General features: G+C 42.1%; 1 long non-coding RNA gene across 1 annotated transcript in view; it reads right to left on the reverse strand.

Annotated features, from left to right (window-relative positions):
- LOC311031972 overlaps positions 1–17,981 on the reverse strand; it is a 37,724-nt gene extending 19,743 nt beyond the window's left edge. The window contains exons 1-2 of the long non-coding RNA XR_014599127.1: positions 17,814–17,981; positions 10,869–10,937 (exon numbers count right to left, since the gene is read on the reverse strand). This is a non-coding gene — a long non-coding RNA (uncharacterized lncRNA). The remainder of the gene's footprint in view (positions 1–10,868; positions 10,938–17,813) is intronic.
- Positions 17,982–20,941: the final 2,960 nt, after the last annotated feature.

The raw sequence follows: 20,941 nt of genomic DNA on the forward strand, positions 1-20,941 counted from the left end.
TATTCAGCTGTGACTTGTTGACGAGTAAGGTGGGATTGGTTTTTGTTGGGTTTTTTTGCATTTCAGACATGCCTCTCATGCTAACCACAAAGACTTTGTGTCCTGGTCTTCCCCTCCTTCTTTCCCCTCCATTTCCTGTCATCTCTCCACTAACTGCTATTTAATAAAGGCATAAAATACCCACAAAGAAATCCTCATTAATTCTGTGGACTCTCATTCACTATTCAGTTAATAGTGAGCTATAAATCATCATTTTGCTTCAACATGGACACGTATCACATAATGCTATTTACCCATCTATCAAAAGTAGGCAAAAGCAACTAGATATTTCATTCCAAATATGTATTTGGCAAAAATGTTACTGCAACTGCTGCTTGTATAAGCCCTTCATGGACAAGTTGGAGGAAAAAGTTCAAGAAATCATTGGCCTACAGTTGTCATTTATCTCTATAACAGTCTGCAGCCATGCTAGCAGCTCTGTGAGGTTGTACAACAGAACAGTGGTGCCGTGAGCTAAATGCTGAGAGCAAACCCAAACAGGGTGGAAGTCAGGTAAAGACAGGCTGGCCGACTGCCACCAGCTTATATAGCATTGCAGCCAGACCAGGTGAGCTGAATCTCCCTGATGAGCCAGCTCCACCCAGCCAGCTTGTGGAGGGAGAGGCCTGCTAATTTCACTCTGGGCCAAAGTCGTCATATCACTACTAACATAGAAACCACGTTTAAAATAGATCACTATAGTAAATACGTTGTTCCAATCCGGTGAAAATCCATTTTTCTATCTTCAGGTGAGGAGAACTTGCTCACTGTTCAGAAACTAACAGTGTCTCCCACATTCTAACCGTGTTAGAGGAATAACTCCACTATACCGGCTGCATGTGACAAAACAAAAACAATTGTGCGGCGCCGCAGGTTAATTCCCATGCTTTGATGGATGCCGAAACCAAGACTGTCGCCGCAAGTGCAGAAGAAACCATGGCAATTAGAAAAAGCCCTGTGTGTGTGTGTGTGTGTGTGTGTTTTTGAGAATTGGCTGCTGCATGCACCGCTGGGCATAAATGAGTCTAGCAGCCCGGGCAACGTAGGCAGGGCTTTAACACAACACCGCAGACACGCCTAAGACTCCCATTGTGCCTCGCGCTAATCCATTTCCACCCTAACAAGCTGCTGCCTTCGAACCCAGCCATCCAACCGCAAGCCTGTCCACCGTCTGCTGGGCTTGGTTCAGCTCCAGCATTCTGATTTTCAGCAGCCATTTTAAGCTCTCTCTCCCTCTCTCTCTGTGTTGAAGCTGTAATGTTTAAGCGTTGAAGTGCTGCTACTGTACTTGTTTGAATGCGTGTGGTTTTTAAGTGTCTGTTTATTAATCTGGCAGATTATTATGTGTGTGACAAGTGAAATGATGGCATGTAATACTGGGAATGAGGATGAACTAAAGGATGATGAGCTGATGAAGAAGAGGGGCAAGGATCAGAAAATGACATTCATACTCCGAGTGGAGCTCAGAAGAAGTTTTCTTTTTTTAAACTAACAAAACAGACAAAAATGCCTCTTTTCGTTCTGTGCTAATAAAGCGTCCGAGACCCCGCAGAGAAATCAACAGTGCTTTTTCTCCATTGAGCTGAAAATTGCAGAGAACACTTGAACAGCACTAATCATTGTCCTCCCAGCCGAGAACATTACCGCAGGTGAAAAGAGCTGAGTAGCGGACAAATAAACAAAATTAAAAAGAGCATCCTCTCCGTGCTTCTTTAAATAACTATTGGATTCTCAGAACAAAGAAACGGAGTTTTGTTCCATTTCTTTTAAAACTGTGTTGCTTTTTTGTCTTTGCATGAGTGCAATTCTTATCCCACCTGTTATCAAAAAATGACAAACTTCCCCTTTGGCTTCAGCACCGACACACACCCACACAGAGACGCCGGGTGTGATGAGATAAAATGAGATGGGAGAGATAATAGGATTTCGGAGGCGTGCTGTGGGGAGCAGCATCAGGTTACGAAGGCATCTTCTATGTAAATGCGGAGTCTTAAGAGCAGAACGTGTTTTCTGTTACATCTGCTCTTTCTCTCATCTGTGAAATGTTACAAATACTATCAGAATAATATCTGAAAGGGCAGTTCCCTAGAAATGTTAGTGTGCGTTAGATTCCTCTTGGGGATACTTTTAAAAATGTATTATGCATCATTTTCCTGACACCTCTCCAATTAATCGGTTACTCTGTATGTATAAATTGAATTCTAAATAATTGAAAGTCCATGAAAAGTGAGCCGCCGTAAAAAAGCTACACTCTTCCCAGAAGGACTGACCTTTTGAGAGCAGCAGCGACAGGCATGTTGTGAACTGAACGACTGAAACAAGACTACATGATTTACGAAAACATCATTGGGTTTAAAAAAAAAGTTTGTTTGTTATGTTGTTTGTTGTGAATGGTTACGTGACATAAAGGCAGTGTGATATATATTTAAAATACTGATGAATATTGTTGGTTGCTTATTTCACCCGTAATTTGCAACGTTAATATAATGCAGTTTATATATCTGCATCTATTATTGGTGTAATATTAGTCTTAATAATCACAAAAATAGTCTTGCAGTCAATGCTTACACTTTTTATCTAAAAATTGCAAATAAAACTTTACTCTGCTGCTGAAAATTAAGTGACGTATAGTATAATAATTAAACAAATGGGACTCATATTCAGACTCATATTCTCAGGCACACATTATGGAAAAGATGTCTAATGCTCAACGCTGACCAATATATAGTGTAGAGAAGTAAGCTGTGTGCTGGGGTTGAATAAAGCTGACACTGTTATGTAAATGCCCTTCAGACTGGTTTTGAATCCCTATTATCCTGAAACTCCTGTCAGTCACTGGTTGCAACATATCTTTTTTTTTATATTCAAAATCATCCTTCAATGTTGTGTCCTTGCGAGAAATGACTGAGCTAACTTTTAAAGCAATCGAAGAATTTCAGAACACATTTAAGTGCTAAGCGATGTCAGGGCATTAATGTGACATCTCCATTTTCTATTTGCATCCAAATTCCACAGCTGCTCTCACATCTCGGAGCCCTTCAGTGTCAATCTGTTTAAAGTAACTGCTTCTTGGCACAAAAGGCAAACACACAAACACACACAGTGCATATGAATAAGCTTCCAGACAATACAAAAGGCAGCATGTCAATAACTGCTGGGCCGGGCTTAGCAGGGGGGCTTATTGGTTTGATTCTCCAAATACACGGAGATGGGAACTGCAACAGAGCAAACAGCTGAAGGGTTCGTACGCGTCGTGTGTGTGAGTTTGTGCCCCGAAATCCAATCCACCATCTTTTTCAACACGTACAGCAGGCCTAGTGCAAATATTAGCACCACATCTATTGGGAGGCAATCTGGCTGTCACCATATTGTTGTTGCTCCCTTTTTTTTTTTTTTTTTTTGAGCAGAAGCATCAGTAAACAGAGCCGACACTCAGTGTTGTTTTGCTGCTCTAGTAGAGGTTGTGCCGGTAATGAGCAGGAAGTTCAATGGCTTCCATCCTCGCCCCGCGCCCCGGCTGGCTTGTGCAGCGCGCTGGAACAATGGCGTCGTGTGTCGTTTCAGTCGAATGTCATTTTGTTTGGAGTGTTTAGCACAATGAGCAGAAGAGCACGGATGGTGGCATGCTAGAATAATCCCATTACTTCCGTGAGGCAGCTCATCACCCTCTGAATTCCCTTTTTTTAATTCCTGCAATCTGTTTTTAGTTACACTTCTAAAGTGGTCTGTAATTGCTTCAGTTTTCCTCACTTTGTTCTTTTTTTTTAGATTTAGCAAACAAATATGTTATCAAGGGAGACATTGTTCATTATTTAGTTGAGATAACATGATGTTTATTCAACTCATATTCATCATCAAATACTGACTGCATTGCGTGGTATTTACTCCCCTTCTGGATGAATGTAATTTTAAGCTGTTATTTGTTTTAGCATCTGTATGTGATGCACCAGACTCAATGAACTCCAATGTAAAGCCATCGGTTAGCTGTCAGAGCAGAGGTGGTATAGAAAGCGAGACAGTCCTTGTGAGGTTGAAGGATTTGTCGAAGGATGGGTCAAAAAACACAGGACTTTCACTCAGGAGACTGTTGTTTGTGTGAAAGCGAGTCATCTTTGACTCATTTGACCATAGTTTTGTTAACTTACTTTCTCTTAAATAACATTCTTAGTGTGACCCAAACCATGATCTTGTCCTCACCCTCATCAAGTACTTCAGGAACAGTGATCATTAGTTAGTCAGAAGCTATCCCATTCACGTTACATATAGTCGTTTGTTTGTGAATAGAAACATATTGATTGTTGCAGCTTTAAAAATCAGTAACAAAACATTTTGTTGTATTAAATTTTAAATTAATTATTAACACACACACACACACACACACACACACACACACACACACACACACACACACACACACACACACACACACACACAGGGACATATTGGTAGAGTTGTCTGCATTCTTGCCCTGTTGAACGGATGACTTTCCCTCAGTGATAATGTGAAGCCTCTATCTTCGGCGGGAGCGCTGACGTCTATTAGATCTATAAATCATGTTAGGCGAGGGGTGGGGTGGGAGGTGCAGCGGGGGGGTGGGGGTGGGGGGGTGCAGTGAGAGCTCAGGGTCGTAAATCTCATTACCTGAGACTGCTGCCGACCCCCCCCCACCTCACCCTGTCCTCAATCTCTCCCATTATCAGCTGACCTTGACCGCCGACGCAGACACTTACACTCAATCAGGGCTGCAGAGGGTGTGTGTGTGTGTGTGTGTGCGTTTGTTTACCTGTCATATTTGTGTCGTGATATCTGGAGCTCCCTCCGCCCCCTCCCTTTCTTAAATGAGGCCTCTGGATGTTTTAAATGAAAATATCAGTTTGTTCTTGCTCCTGTCATCTTGTCATCGGCTTGTATCCATCGCTTGTCTGTCACTGGCTCTTAAAGGCGTACACACACACTAATCTCTCAAATATTTGTATGTTATTTCTGCATTATTAAGGACCGCATGTATAGTTATTTTGTTAAACTGAATACTGACAGCAAAAAATAAATGAAAACACTTTAATGAATAAATAAGTCCTTTAATTTATCATTTATAATCAGAAACAACCTATAGGGTGAACTTCAGGTCATTTTTTCTATACATTTCTGCAGACTGGAGATGTTTTAAGTTTCTCTTTTTTTACTGCTTAATGAACAGATTGCTTCTGTGCTCAGTTCTGGTTTGCTGAGTCACTTTCCGAGCTGCTGTGAAACGGCTAATAAATGCACACCTGTAAGCACACCACGGCTCATTTAAAGTCTAATGATGTAATGTTGAAACACAGATGCATGACTGGTAACTCTCACGCTTTAAAAACTACTCGTCTGTTGGACAAGTACAGCAGAGTAGCCTATTTTTGGGAGCAAATCATGCTTTTATTAAACGTTAGAATATTTCCTTTGGACTCTCCGGAGGGGGAAAAAAAATCTACATTATTTACAGCCACGCTAGAGGTACGGCTGCACCGACGGCAATATTAGTCTGTCAGTTGATCCGTCCACCACTTTGGTCCAGACTGAAATCTCTAAATTAGTTTGATGGATTGGCAGTGCAATGGTCCCCAGAGGAAGAATCCATCTGACCGCGGTGCCTTTTCCTCCAGCGCTACCGCGAGGTTGACATTTGTGGCTTTAAATGAAAATGCCTTAGAAAACTATTGGATGGATTGTCATGACATTTGGTACAAACACACATTCCCCTCAGGATGAATTTTGGAAAAAAAACTTTGGTCATCCTCTGACTTTTTCAATCCCGCGACATCATCAGGTCCAACTGCAACTTTAGTTAGGCTCATCACTTTACACCTGTTGACTTTACGAGGCCGGATCGCCCGCAAATGCAACAAACGCAGGAGAATATAGAAGCTACATAAGCTTGGTAAAACTTGGACATAAGAAACTAACTGGCCGAGAGCTCCCACTGTGTTCTGACTACCAGCACCAGTGAAAGCGACATAATGAATGTTAGACTTCCAAACAGCCTGGCGCTGCTTGCAGTCTCAATATTTCACCCACTTTCTGTCTGTTGTTTGTTTCTCCCCATCCTCCTCCTCTTTGGCTTTCTCTATTTCTTTGGCGTTTTTATTACCGTTCCTGCATCTCTCTTCCTCTCTAATGCGTAATAAAACACACACACACACACACACACACACACACACACACACACACACACACACACACACACACAATGCTGTGCTTTTGTGCCATTAAAAAATCTTTCCAAAATGTCACGTGTCACCCCGTGAACATGGCCGTGTGTCCTCATGCAATCAACGGCAGTCTTTTGAAGGAACAGAAATTATTTGACTGCTGCTATAAAAGTCATTTAATTATAATTCATAATAAAAAAAAAAAAAAGTAAAAAGTATGGCTTGTGTAGAAGTGGCGATAATTCAGTCTGCGCCCTGTTTCTTCAACTCCGCTTCCCCCAATGCATCTTAATGGCTTTTCATGCCCGGAGCGGATTCAAGGCCGGGAGTGTGGATCTGCTGCATATCTGGCTGCTTCAATAATAACTCATATGACAACACTCTCAGCTATCACACAACCCATCCCCCCCCCCAAAAAAACTGTCACTGTTCCACCACTGTGCCTTTAGGTAGACAAGTTCACCCTGAATAATTTATCCACAGTAGTCAGCCGGCGAGTTGGCCCAGAGGAAGTTCCTGAAAAGTACATCATGTCTACCGCAAGGCACGACTGGTGGCGAGGTGACAGCTTCAGTCATGTTGGAGAGCTGGGGACTAATCACCAGTAAATCCAGGTATATCATGCTGTAATAGAGGACATCACCTGGGGCGAGTGGTGGTGTGGCCCTCACCGCTAACAAGGAGGTTGATTTTTGAAATCATCATCCCACCCGCATGGAAACGTCTCAATACAGCTGATGGACACATTCTGTATGTGGTTATTCAGGGTGGAATTACAGTTCACACATGAGCATCTCGGTGGGTCTATGCAGGAATCAGTGTCGTGGATAACTGTGACGCTCACACCTCCCAACCTTTCATCAATGCATCATACTTAGCAGAAATAGCTTGTTTGTGTTTTTTATTAATTGCAATTTAAAGTGCCTGGAGGTGGGTTTTGAAAATCGACCGTCTTAATGCGGTTCCCCATTCATGAATCCAATTTTCACCTGGATAGTCTCAATTATCTCAAAGTAAAATATCCCATCAGAGTCGTATGAAAAGATGCACATTTCCCTGGTGCATTCACCTGGAGTCGTTTTACAACATATTAATATTATTGTGACAAAGTATAATACCGATTTTTAAACTCCTGCATGTTTAATTTATTTTTGAAAGCTATTACATAATTTTGATGTAGTAATACGTGAAATTATACATATATCTCATTACATCAATTAATCTATTTTCCGTATTTGCCTGTTGTTTGTGTCTCTGGGGCCTTGAGTCAATCCCAGCATGCATTGGGCAAAAGGCTATACACCAATCTCTAGCAGTTCTAATAAAAATAGTCATAACTTTATCTCCCTTTTGTCTCCTCTTCCTGTCACACACACACACACACACACACACACACACACACACACACACACACACACACACACACACACACACACACACACGCCAGCGTCCTGTTCCGCTCTGCCAGTCTCTCTGGACCACCCGGGGGTGCCACATCACAGGTTTGTTTTTCCTGTATCTGCTCCATCAGAGAGGAGCAGGCCTCATTAGTGTGTAGGCCCTGTAGGGTCCTGGGGCCCCTAAACCCACACAGCTAACCTCCAGTGGCCCCTCGGGGCCCGCGCCCCAAAACACAACAAATCACTGAAACAAAAACGCGCGCTAGTATCCCTAATGCCCAAATCTTTACACTTCAAAAACACAATTATGCTAATGCCAGGAATCATTTGCCATCCCAACTCTGATTTAATGTGGCCTTTTAGTGGGGAAAAGCTAATTAGAGGCTTTAATTAACATGTGCGACGCAAACTGAAGAGAAAGTGCGAAGGAGCCTGTCGATCACAGAGGAGCAGGGAGAGAGGGAGAGCGAGGAAAGGGAAGTCTGAAAGCTATGCAAATGAGGCGAGGGAGAGCCACGGGGAGGCGTGGATATCTGCCGCTACGGCGGTTTCTGTAAATATCACCGTGACCCGTAGACAGAGTGGAGTCAGCTCATTAACACAGATTGGAAGGTGTCGCCGGGACTCGGCCCACGAGGGTCAGCGCTGATACGACGCAACCTGAGCTTAGCGAGGGTACCATCATTAAAAACCGGGACAAAACACAGGGTTTAAAGCTCATGTTCTGTAATGCAAATCTTCCATTCCTCTCCTGGGTTGCAGTGCACTGCTGGAATCTCTCTACACCTCTATACTACGTCTGTAGCTGCAGATATATATATATACTGCCTAAATGCACACTTTAACTACATCCATAGGCTTCAACACAGATTGCAGGGTGAACTCTGCACAACTCTGCATTATTGTTGCACAACTTGAGCTGGTAACAGGTAGATGCGACCAGATAATCACCTCAGGGTTTTTTATTTTATTTTTATTTTTGCAGCGCTGCAGTTTTTCCCTCTGAATGGGCCCCAGAATATATAGGGAGCTGAAACAGAAGATTGGAGCTGGAAATAGGAAAAGTCGAGAGGGAAGGTACCTATTAACGTCCAAAGCTTTTATCCTGCTTTCACTCAGATTCCCATTTTCACAAAGTCTTGCACTTTAATATCCAATAGATATTTCGTGGCTGTATTCATTTTTCACTTTAATTGGTGAGCGAACCTTTTGTGCTGCCAGTTTAACGTGGCTCTTTTGGCGGTTTCATTAAAGCACATTAAGCAGCTGGGTAGGATGTCATTTTCCATACTTACATTCTGCTTAAACTATTACCTCCAGATTGGATTATATTATTAGATATTACACTATACTGTATGTTGCTTAGCTATCTAGCTACATATAAAAACAGTACTGTTTATGTGAGGTAGTTATGGAGTTTTATAATTTATTTTAATTTGGTTTTGCACAATTAATCAAGGGTTGAATGCAGTTTATATTTTTTTGTACAAACATTTTTGATACTATTATTATTATAATTGATTTGGCGTATTTTCTTTCATGCTTTCAATTAAAACGCCTACGTTTCTGTAAAGGTTATATGCAGGAAACAGTCATCATTGCTGCAGTCTCTGCATGTAGCGGTCACTTTGCCTCTACTTTAATGGAGCTCTCAGGGTAGAAATGTAACTACAAGGCTTCAATCCTGCATGGGCACCACAGGGTTTGCTCTTGGGGATCAATGCAGCAGCAGGGGAGTGAAAGGGGGAATTGAAATGAGCCGCTTCTCTGATGGCTACATGTGTAACCACTTTAAAATACATAGAAAGAACAGTCTGGCTAAGGCTTTTCAGGTTTGGAATATTGATCTGTAAATTTCTGACCTTTAAATCGAGGTACTCCCCCCCCCCCCAATCCTCCATGCAATGTAATGTTTCCCGAATATACAAATAATGCAATTACCTCTCTGTTAGTCATCTTCGTTGTTATTCAAGGGAAAATGATTTCAAGGAAACAGCAGCATATAATCCAGCAGTACAGTTTCTAACAAACAACCTCACTCTTTACAGTACACTCTCCTAACTGTGTATGAATGCAAACTGATCATTTGCTGCTGCTTCCTGGTGTCCAACTGGCTCAACACACGGTGGTGTTTATTGTGAAGTAGTCACAGGAAATATGTTTGTCGCACTTAATGAGCCAACAATAATCTACAAAACAAAGATATTTTCTGCATTTTTCTCTCCGTCAGCTGGTCAGTTGGATATATTTCAGGGACTAATGAAAGGAGGAGCATCCAACTCCTCAGCAAGTTAACTGTGTCCTGCTGTTGTGCTGAGAACTACAGCCGCCGTGTGCAGCCTAAAATCAGATTGCGGTTGCAGCTGTTATTGATTGACCTCTTTATTAAAAACAATTTGGCTGCGCTGTAAGCAGATACGCCAGCTGCTCTTCGGTTGTATTTCTAGTGTCTGCGGCATAGTGTTAAATCACACTCGCCGTCACTACATCAACTTTAGCATTTCATTCTGTCCTTTTCTGCAGTAGATCACGTCGGAGGAAGTACTGAACTGAAATCTGGAAGCCACCAACAGGAAAAACCCCAGTTATCGCTCATTTCTAACATTTGAAATACTGCTCACACTTAAAGTGGCACTCTGTAACATTTTCATATATTTAATTGTCTTTTAAGTTACACTCTATCAAAGAGTGAGTTAAAACAATGATTGATCCTATGGCCCAGTAATGAAAGTGGCTGTACTTGCTGTTTAATAGGTGACTGTCTGTGGTGACATTCCTGCCCAAAATTCCAAATTGGTGAAAAAAACATTTGCTATTGACGTCAATCAGCAGGTCTGCCCAGGTGGAACTACTCACGGAAGTATATGCTGCGTTTACTTGTAATCGGAAATCTGTAACTTCCAACTGCTGAGTCAGGCTGCCTCTAGTCTAAAGTGTTTGACCGGGTACATTTCATTACTGCTGACTCACAATGGAGGATCAACAGAGAAAAAAGACCATTCAACTTCCAGTCTGAAGAAAAACAAACAAAAAACGAATGGAAGTGAAAAAAGGGCACGTCATCAAGAAGCAAAGTGACTGCGAATGAGGGAAAACGTTACATCTCCCACCTAAGAGGCTGCTTGACGCAACGTATCTCAAATCTTACGGACTGCCACTTTAACTCTGGACTACCATCAATCATTTTTAAGTATCCGTGTTATTATATCTTTGACAGGAGAGAGTGGCTAGCGAGGCTCACCTCTGTGTTCGGTCTTCGGAGATTCACTCACAGCCGGCGGTCTTCATGGGCTCATCATGTCCTCTTGACCTGGAGATGCACGAAAGGAAAAACGGCAAGAAATTCAGTGATGTCATTCATCTCATTCCAGCCAAACTAAACGATGATGATGTCTCCAGCCTGGAGGAGGAAATATTTGCGAGGTTGGAGTTTGAACAAGCATTTGTCTTCGATACAGTGAAATGTTTAGTTGGACCATGAGTTAGTTTACTGTTCTGGCTCACACACACACACACACACACACACACACACACACACACACACACACACACACACACACACACACACACACACCACTCTCATTGTGTAACATTTGGGCGCAGCAAGCCGAAACAGTGACTAAACTGGTCAGAAGCAAACAAGTTATTTCTTTTTTGTTGGGGGAGACCAAAGTTAGAGCTAAAAGCAGAGTGAGTATTGGGCTTACATTCACCTTCAAATTAATGCAAATGTTGTAAGCTGGATTTGTAAATAGGCAACTCTTCATGATGTCAATTATTGTTTATTGTCCCCATATTGGCTCGAGAAAGTTACCCTAATTAGCCTGATGGGGGCGCTAGGATCCCTAACTTGAAGGGCCACCGCTGCCAGAGTTCTGGTCTGAGTCTGTCATCGACCTGTATTCTGTTGAAAAAGGAATCGAACCCTGACGTCATAGTTCATATGTATTTTATCGCCTCACTGCAGCATCGTTATGTAAGCTACAGTACACGTCTGCAGTCGCGATGAATGGAAGAGGGACTTCTTGTCGAGACGCTCTGAATTAATGATTCAGGAGGGAAACATGCATATCCCCCCCAGAGCATCACTCTCAAGGTCAGCGACTATTAAGTGGTTATAAAATATATTCATTGCTAATATGATACAGCAGAAACTTCTCTGCCTGAGGACATCGGAGATAGATGGCACCGCATGAGTTGACAGGAACTACAAATCCCACCTGTCTTCAAAAGTGCAAGGTTGAAGAAAGTGGTGGAATGTACCTAAGAACATTTTCTCACGTACAATTTAGAGGTGTGTGTACTTATACTACTTCATAGGCTACTACCCAACTACTTCTCAGAGGAAAACTTCTTACTTTTGATATTTGTCTGACAGCTTTAGGGATAATTCATTTACATTACACATTCGGAGCCTCTGCGCTACTAACCACATATAAAATAGCTCCAACTCAATCAGGCACAATAAAATAACTACTATTGTAACACTTTTTTAAATAAAAGAAGCTGGTTTTAGCTTCGTAAATATGGGATTTCTCCATCATTTAATAATTATGAAATATTGTTGAGTTTTGGACTGATGGTTGGACAATTTTAAGATGTCACCTTGGACTGATATTTGCATGAGTGCTTTTGACTAATTTCTGAGGGTTTTTGATTAGTTTCTGTCCAAAAAATAGTCGGCAGATTAATCTAAACTGGAAATTATTGTTATTTGTTGTAAATAATTAGTACTTTTTAAAACTAAAATACATCTTGCTGATAATACTTCAGTAAGATTTTGAATGCATAACTTTTACTGTATTTAGAAGGCATTTTTACATGTATTGGTACAGATCTGAATACTTAATGTAGAAAAACGCTGTTTTTGAAAAGGTTTGTTGCCCAGAAGTAGATGCTGATATTTGAAAAACGAGGCCTCCACTTAAAAGCGCACCTATATTTGTATCTGTCCTGAAAGAGCAATAAACTCAACGAGAATTCTCATTATGTCAGTAAACAGTGTTTCATACCGCTCATGAAGAAATCAATATAATGCAGAGAGCGATGGAGGGGGGGAGACAAAATGGTAGTGTTGCTGAGGTTGGCATCAGAGGGGCCTTTATAGTGAACTTGATTAAAAGAAAATTGCTTTCAAGTGCTCTCAGCAGGCTGGGAGGTTGAGTGGGAGTGCTCTCGTGTGCAGCGCTGGTGGAGTTTCACAAACTAGGCTATCAGGGTGAGGAAACAAGATGAAGAAATGCTTTGAAACCGCCCGAGGACAAAGAACGAGGAGGCACTGGTGACACGGTGGCGCAATATTACCGCTGTTATCGTTTTCAATACATTTTCTTCTACATGCCACGTCTGAGACCAGAGAGATGAAAATCATTTTAAAAAAAAGGATGAATTCTCACAAACTCCCTGTGATTAAAATGAGTTTTTGGCAGCAGTGTTAAATAACTTTTTTTTTGTTGGACATTAAATCTGAGTTTGGAATCGTTGTCTTTTTTTATAATTAAACCACTCCTTCCATTCAATGAATCAGACATCCGTGTTTAAAATATGTGTCCGCTCTCAGGCAAAAGAAATGAAGCAGAGGAAAGAAGTGCTGCATGTGGAAAATAAGAAAAGAAAAAATCCCATAATTGTGGATTTTATCTTGTTAAGTATTCACCTGACAGCAGTGTCGGATGGATTGGGGTCTTTAATTTTGGAACTGTCGCATTTGTGTAATTTATTCCCCCTTGAATTCAAAATGACATCAGGAGATAAAATACTGTCTGTGATTTCCATGAAACGTTCACCTAATTGGCTTTGAAAGGGTGGAGTGAGCGCCGGTGAATAATGTAACTACTTGGTTTTAAAGTAGTATGACTTTGGGGGAGAATACTATTGGAAATCCATAACTGTGCAGGATTAAACTTCTTTTTTTTTTTTTTTTTGTAGAGCCACTATCCAGAAATGTAATTTGCATTTGATTTAAATTTAGCTTCTCATCCAGGAAGTCATTAAAGTATCTTGTTAGTCTAGTCATGTATGAACCCAGAAGCAACAGGGCCAACACCAAAGAACATTAAAATACTCCATACTATATATTTATTTATAATAACACGTATCATTGTGTTATCTTAAAGCATATTCGTCTTTGTGTATTTGCTTTGTAGTTCAAACGGATCAGAGAATCTGCAAATAATGAGAATTATTCAAAGGTTCACCTCTCTGCACTGGGTTTACTTTGAGTCACGTTGTAGTACAACTGTGGAAACATAATTCTCTGGTATCTGAACATCACCCCAAATCTATTTGCATAGACACTGTAGTGTAGCATTATAAACAACAGCCCAGAGAGATTAAACTACAAGTAATATTAGAAATGAATAACGTACCATGATTAACACAAACATGCTGTAGATGTGCTTGTTCTTTTGTTATGTGTTGCAGCAGTAACAACAAATAAAAACATTTTCACGTAACTTTAACATGCTTGAATCTGAAACGTGTGCTTTGTTGCCACATCTAAGACTGGAAACAAAAATAACACGTTATATTTAGTTTTTTTAATCCATGCAAATGCCAAGACACTTTATACACTTTTGATTGTGTTTAAATGAACAAAATATAAAATGCAATGAGCTTTAGAGGCTACCAATCCCCCTGTTTCTCATCTTTATGCTAAGCTAAGCTAACAGTATGTACTGAGAGTGGTTCTGTGAATGGTCACTTTTCTGTATGGAAACAGTCCCATGCATTGGATGAACTTCTAACTGACTCGTGACATTAAATTTAAAGGATCCAATTTGTCAAACGTTTTAATTTGAACTCAACAGCATCCTATGCTTCTTTAAAGTTTCCCTTATTTGGAATCTCTGTTAGTTTTTGGGAAAGAAAGCTCCGTGAGACACGGCTGACAGTTAGCTCGTAGTGACCCGGCTGAAAGACAGAACATGTAGCCCACAGACAGATACGGAGACGAGACGGGACACTTCAGTGACCACGCTCAGATGGGTGAAATCCCCCGGTCCGACAAACTCATCCCACACGATCGATAGCTGCTGTGACAACAGCCCCTCTCGTCACAGGCTGGAGAACAAGCTGTTGTGAAGGTCTGAGAATGGAAGATAGGCCCCCGGAGGGGAGGCTTGATTTACGAGCCCGAGTCAAGATAGAGGCACACTCGCCCACGTACTGTGAATGGCCTTCCTGCCGCATCAGTCTCCTTCTCCCAGCCTCCCAGCCTCCCAGCCTCCCAGCCTGCCTGCTGCTGTACTTGTCCTTCTTCCAGAGTCTATTTGCCTGCCTGTTGACAGCTGAAATGGGCTGGAATGACATACAACCCAGATAAACCGTTTAATTCTGGTCCTCACCTTCAGTCGGATCAATTGGATAGTGAGACCCTAAATGTCACCTTTAGCTCATTTTAGTTGTTTCTTTTTTACAAACGTAACCATAAGGAGGAGGTGCTGATTAGAACATGTCGACCACAGGGCGAAACTAGTGGGTGACATTCAGGCGGTTAAGTGTGCTTCTATACAGCCACCCTGCAAGAAACACAACGACATGTGGAGGATGTATCACCTTCAGGCGACGATCGTACACTTAGCAATGTCTGTCGTAGCAGATGTTAGGTGTGAGAAAAGGGCAAATATATCGGCTTCATTGTGATGGTGCAGTGGATTAGTTTACTGATATTACCGAAAATATGTTTGCCTACAAAAGTGATAAAGTGTTTTGCGTGTCAACGACAGAAAGATGCACCAGTCTTGTAGATTTCTTCAGACATAGATTTCTTAGACTGATCAATCGATCGTTTGGTTGAGTCTACTTGTCTGAAATCCTCCATCAAGGCCTTTAGAAAAGCTTTAAAAAAAACCTGTGTTTCTAGTGTGGGAGTCGCGTTGCATTCGCCTTACAGTAAGTTGATGTAAGTGAAAGTTGCAGATTCATTATCTAAAGCATCTCAAATGTGAAATATAGGTAGATATTTAAGATAAGGAATCTAACTCGATCTGTCAGCCTGGTTAGCAGCGACCACACATTCTGGCCATATTTTAAACCCCAAAGTCCTTCCAGCATACAGTCGCCCCCCCCCCCCCCCCTCTCTAATTTATCGGGCTGCTGTTGAGCGAGTGAAGACACCCTGCCTCCATCTCTCTCCTGAGCTGTATCAATATTCATGGGTCTGCCGGGTGCGTTTGTGCGATGGCTGTCTCATTAGCCTTTGATCCCCTTGCGCGAGGCCTGTCGGAGCGTTGATGCGCCAACAACAGAGCGGCGTTTGAAGTGCAGAGAGAACAGCTGCTTGCATTGATCTCCATATACTTTCTTTGCCATCCGCGCGCGTCCACACATACACAGATGCTGCCCACGGGCAACATGAATACATGCATCTACTGTAGGACTACTTAGTACAGTCTGACCTCACCACTGCAACAATTGCCTGTGCATCTCATACCCGCTCGACAGTATGGAATGTAAAATATAGATTGGTTGATTGACTAATTATATGGTAATTTCTAAGCAAAATGGCCTAAAATTCAGTCAGTATTGTTTTTTTTTTGTGTCACCTTGATATTTTAATAATTAAAAGATTATTCCATAATCAAGAAAAAAGAACCTGCAGATTAAATGGCGGTGATAATAATAGTAATTGTTACTTGCAAAGTGATGTTTATTAAAACTGTAGGTGTTAATCCTATCTGCTTGATAAGTGGTGGGATAATGTCTGTAATCTAAAATTACAGGCTGAATATCACAATCGCACGTTGTCTCAAACATGACACGTAGTGGCATAGTAGCACTTATTGGTCTTATCAACAGGTATTATGCAAAAAAAACACCTGGATTTTCACAGACAAAGCAAGTGAGACACAACGCAGAGAATGATTCACACTGAACATTAAAATGAGGTTGTAATGAGGCTTCTCTAACCAGAGGGCAATGCTAATACTGAATTAATACTGCGAGCTGAAACAAAGCGGTGAAAAGACTCTTATTCCACGAGGCTGTGGAAATTATGGAAATGATAGCGTTACTTGTTGAAAATCAGGAATATTTTGGTTAAACCCACAAATCAAGTCAATAATCATTCATATTCTGAAATCTAAACCTTTGTTTATTAACTGTAATTTGCTGAAAAATTAGAAGCAGACGTAAAAAAAGGGCATGACATCATGTTTTAGGCAGTCCGAGCACAACTACTGCTGTTCCTCACTGAAAAACAAAAGGCTCTGCAGTTTTTTACATCATTCGTTTAAAAGAGAAAAAGCAGCAATCATCACCATATTTTAAAGTTATTGTTATTACAGTTCACTTCCTCTCTAATGTGAAGATATTTTCTATCATGCAGCCAGGAAGGTGAGGGTCCGGTCGGTATGACATCATGACATCTGCACAAAGACGGTCCCTGCGCTATAGTCCACTCAATCATTTCTCACCCTGGAACGGTATCAGCCGTGTGTGAGTAGCGTAGTTAAAAAGAATGAAGACCTGGAGCTTGTCGGGGTGATTGCACCCCTGGGACCAGGTTAGCAGATCAATAACCCCCAATGTGCCTGATAACATTAGACCATCCTTAATGGCCCTAATGAAGAGAGTGGTGGACAGATACTCAAGCGGACTTATGTCAGAGAGACCTGTTTGTTAGCCGCAGAGCAGGTTTAGTACTTAAAATGGGGTTTTGGATTGTCACATTAAAAAAAAAAGTATTTTAAAGACTTATATTTAAAAAAAAACAGCATACATTCATTACTGCTCAACAGTAAAGGAATGGAACAAATATACATGTTCATTTGTGCAGAATTATTAGTAATGTGACCCCTTTGAAAGCAACATATGGGAGTTATGACAAGCTCTGGTACAAACGGCACACACAGTGAGTCATTTTCACAGTCTTTACTGATGTGTTTTTGTCCGGCACACCAACTGTGAGTAAAACGATGAGGGGGAAAACCAAAAAGAATGGGTCTGATCACACGCTATCAGTCTTCAAATGTCACAGAAACCACATCTCAGCAGAATCTCTGCTGACATTCTGATAAATCAGAGCCCCACGTATACCACCGCACATGTCCACACACACAGAGAGCAACCTGCTGCTGAACACACACACACACTTAACACCCAGCGCCTGACTGCTGCTGGCCCACAGTGCTCATGAAGACGAGGAGAGGGATGAAAGGCGAGGCACAAAGAAAGACAGACGTACCTCACAGCAGATGTCTTGGTTTAAACTTCATGGTGCTGCCGGGATGCAGCGGTGAGGCGGGACTCTGGACTTCTCCCCCGGTCTTCTTCCTCACTCTGTCTTCTCCGGGATGGAGACTCAGGAGGAGAGCTGCTCCTTCACTGCCTCCTCCCTGCCTCTGGCTCGCTCTGCCACTGTCTCAGCCCCTCTCACTATCATACCTCCCCTCCCATGCTGCTCCCCCGCCTCTTTTTACTCCTCCCCTTTCCTATAACCTGCTCCCTCCTGCCTCCCGTCCCTCCTACGCCATCCTGCTCCTCAAACTCAAGGGTGACAAAGGAGATCAAGGCTTTTATGAGTACTTTCCCCCCCCCCCCCCCCGTGTTGCATATAGAATCTTATTGCTGAAATGCTTTGCTAAGATGTTGATTGGTTTTGTTTAAATATAAATCATGAAAACATCTGGTAACATCTGTATTCAGTGGTTCAGAAAATCTCACATCTATACTGATGACATTACATATTTTTTTCATCGTTTTATCGATGAAAGGTCTGAAAATGAAGGGGTAAATGTGTACAAAATATTCAGTTTGTGTCAAACATGATGAAGAAAAGCACCAAATTCTCAGACTCGATGATGGTTTGAGCTCTTTTGACAACTCAAACGATGGTCCACTCTTCGTAGTAGATGAGGTAAATTCAGGCCAAAGCCGCCATCATTCACTGATTTCCGTTATTAAAATGATACAAACCTCAGAGGAAGTCATGTAGATGAAGACGAGCAGATATACGCTATGAATAATTTTTAAGATTTCACATAATTCCTGCAGTATGGGGAATGGGCAGGGCAGGGGAGGGTGGGCTGAAACCCAATATCAGGAGGCTGTTGCTCGTGTCTTGTACATCTCGGTGATCGTATCTCATCACATCTGGTGCGGTTACTCACAGCTTTCCCACCGCCTCCATGAAAAAGGGAACAAGTGGACTTTTGAATGCGGGGCGAAAAGAAGAGATGCTGTTATGGCTCGGTAAGGTGTGTTGAAATGAATGATGTCACCCAGCTGTGTGTTCCCATCGCTGACAGATGAATAGGAGTCATTTGTTACCTGGCTGCTCTGAGTCAGAGGACCACTCGTGGATTCCTCAGCACTGGCCAGTTCTCAGTCTTTTTCTCCCTCCTTTCCCCCCCTCTCTCTCTCTCGCTGCCATACACAGCCCTCCACTGCCTCTGCCCCTGTTTCCATAGTGACACTTTCCCCGACTCTGGCTCAACATAATCAAGTGAACGGGATAGGGGTGGGGGTTGGGGGAGAGAGAGAGAGAGAGGGAACAGAGTGGGTTGAAGGAATGGCTAAGATGAGAATGATGGAAGGAAAAAAAAAGGGCAAACAGCGAGAGAGAAAGTGAGCAAATAATGAATAAAGAGAATATCAATAAAGATGGTTTGTCGGTGGCAAACAGTGTCTTCAGGCGGGAGTCCTTCGCCGCCTGGTGTCGGGGTTCAGATCGGGTACTTCGGAAAGCCTTGGCATATGGTTGAAATAATTATCGCGCTCATCAAACAAGTGGAAGGCCACTTGTGCTCCGTGACAATGCTCCCACCAGAGCAGAAATGAAATATGGGATGGAGTGGATCAATGTGAATTTTAATGTGAGTGGTGCTCGGCAGGAGTCTGCTGCATGATGCAAGGTTGAGATGGCGTTAAAAAAATACCGCCCTGCAATAATGAAATAAAATCATGTACAATGTGAAAGTTAATCCATTCTATGCTTGTGTCGTGGTTCTTACAGTCCATTTGTCTTTCTGTCTGTCCGCCACTTTGATCCAGACTGAAATATATATCTCAACGTTTCGGTTGCATTGCCACGAAATCGTGTGCAGACGTTCGTTCAAAATTTCACTAATTCAGTGAAATATTAATTCCCTCCCATAGGATTGACTGTAATAACTAAGTGGTTATTCCTCAGCTTTTCATCTAGTGCCATCATCAGGTCAGAATGAATAATTCATCAGAAATGTGTCCAATACTTTGGTGTATAGGCCTATGAACCTGTCAGCTGTACTGTGTATTTAGACTCGGATAGTAAATGTTCCAGTTGCACTCTGGACTAAACTATCAGCATCGCTGTTGGGCAACAACGCATTAGCATGCTGACGTTAGCATTTGGCTCAAATTACTGTTGTGTCCTAAGTGTCTAAATAGCGAGCATGGCTGTTTATTCTTAGTCCTGTTGCTGGACGAGGGCAACAAACATGATGCTGGGAATGAAATAACAGCAGCACATTTAACTGTGGGATGAATGTGTCATCACATGACTTATGAGGCTATAACACGATTACAACACACTGGACACATTCCTTCATAATTCCCTAATAGAACAGCTGCTCTTCCACGGACGTGGTTCGCTATGATGTAAAACAGCCGGTCCGTTCGATGAACATATTAAGACAGAGGTGAAATTTGTGCTCATGGTTCCATCGCTTAGTACCGTCAACTGCCTTTTTTTCACTCACGTGATCAACGAAGCACTTGTGAACTTTTGTAATTCTCCATCGATCCACGACAGCTGTAGCGTTGCTGCCTGCCTGCCTCCACCAGGGAGGTCGGATGGCAGGGTCAGCCACTCGTGGACCCGGGACAGATTAAGAGTTGTGATTAAAAGGACACGGGTGCTTCAGGGTGAACGCCGGGGGTAAGTGGGATCCGATGTGGGACTTATGGGATGACTTCTCAGACCACAAGGCTTCTCTGCTCAAGAATACACAATATATTGACACCTTCAGCACCAAGAGAACCAGTAACACTTTCTTTTACCGTGCATTAAATGTCCTATATTGTTAGGTCGGACACGGCTGCGAATGGACAGATTCATTTACCACATTCTGTTCAGTGAATGTAAAAAACAACCAATGGAAAATTCACCATATACAGGACTCACGCCATGAGTGATTTATCTCCCGCTAACTTCCTGGAGGGAAGCCACTTCCTAAGAACCACAGTGCAAATGTTTTTTTTTTTGTTAAACAGTCCAGAAGACCATTAAAGGGAATTTGACTCGAAATCTGCAGATGTTTGTACATGAGCCAGAGCTAAACATCTATTCAGTAGTCTCATGTCTCAGCGTTGTCACTTTTTTACACATTTGGA

Source organism: Eutrigla gurnardus (genome assembly GCF_963514095.1).
Source record: "Eutrigla gurnardus genome assembly, chromosome: 21".
Taxonomy (NCBI): Eukaryota; Metazoa; Chordata; class Actinopteri; order Perciformes; family Triglidae; genus Eutrigla; species Eutrigla gurnardus.